Below are 1,228 nucleotides of genomic sequence, written 5' to 3' on the forward strand. Positions count from 1 at the left end.
AGCCATGCAATCTCCATAGACAAACATTGGCAGTAGAATGGCCTTACTGAAGAAATCAGTGACTTTCAACGTGGCACCGTCATAGGATGCCACCTTTCCAACAAGTCAGTTCGTCAAATTTCTGCCCTGTTAGTGCTGCCCCTGTCAACTGTAAGTGCTGTTATTGTGAAGTGGAAACATCTAGGAGCAACAACGGCTCAGCCGCGAAGCGGTTGGCCACACAAGCTCACAGAAAGGAACAGCCGAGTGCTGAAGCGCGTAGCATGTAAAAATCGTCTGTACTTGGTTGAAACACTCACTACCGAGTTCCATACTGCCTCTGGAAGCAACATCAGCACAAGAACTGTTCGTCGGGAGCTTCATGAAATGGGTTTCCATGGCCGAACAGCTGCACACAAGTCTAAGATCACCATGCGCAATGCCAAGCGTTGGCTGGAGTGGTGTAAAGCTCGCCGCCATTGGACTCTGAAGCAGTGGAAACACGTTCTCTGGAGTGATGAATCACGCTTCACCATCTGGCAGTCCGACTGATTAATCTGGGTTTGGTGGATGCCAGGAGAACGCTACCTGCCCCAATGCATAGTGCCAACTGTAAAGTTTGGTGGAGGAGGAATAATGGTCTGGGGCTGTTTTTCCATAGTTTGGGCTAGGCCCCTTAGTTCCAGTGAAGGGAAATCTTAACGCTACAGCATACAATGACATTTTAGACGATTCTGTGCTTCCAATTTTGTGGCAACAGTTTGGGGAAGGCCCTTTACTGTTTCAGCATGGCAATGTCTCCGTGCACAAAGCGAGGTCCATAGAGAAATGGTTTGTTGAGATCGGTATGGAAGAACTTGACTGGCCTGCACAGAGCCCTGACCTCAACCCCATCGAACACTTTTGGGATGAATTCGAACGCCGACTGCGATCCAGGCCTAATCGCCCAACATCAGTGCCCAACCTCACTAATGCTCTTGTGGCTGAATGGAAGCAAGTCCCCGCAGCAATGTTCCAGCATCTAGTGGAAAGCCCTCCCAGAAGAGTGGAGGCTGTTATAGCAGCAAAGGGGGGAACCAACTCCATATTAAAGCCCATGATTTTGGAATGAGATGTTCGACAAGCAGGTGTCAACATACTTTTGGTCATGTAGTGCATGTATTGCTATAGGGTCCTCTGAAAGAGAATAGATCAAAATTGTCCCTAACCACAGATTAAAGAGGTTGGTTGGCACACACCAAAAGGGGGG

The sequence above is a fragment of the Coregonus clupeaformis genome, chromosome 18 (genome assembly GCF_020615455.1).
Source record: "Coregonus clupeaformis isolate EN_2021a chromosome 18, ASM2061545v1, whole genome shotgun sequence".
NCBI lineage: Eukaryota > Metazoa > Chordata > Actinopteri > Salmoniformes > Salmonidae > Coregonus > Coregonus clupeaformis.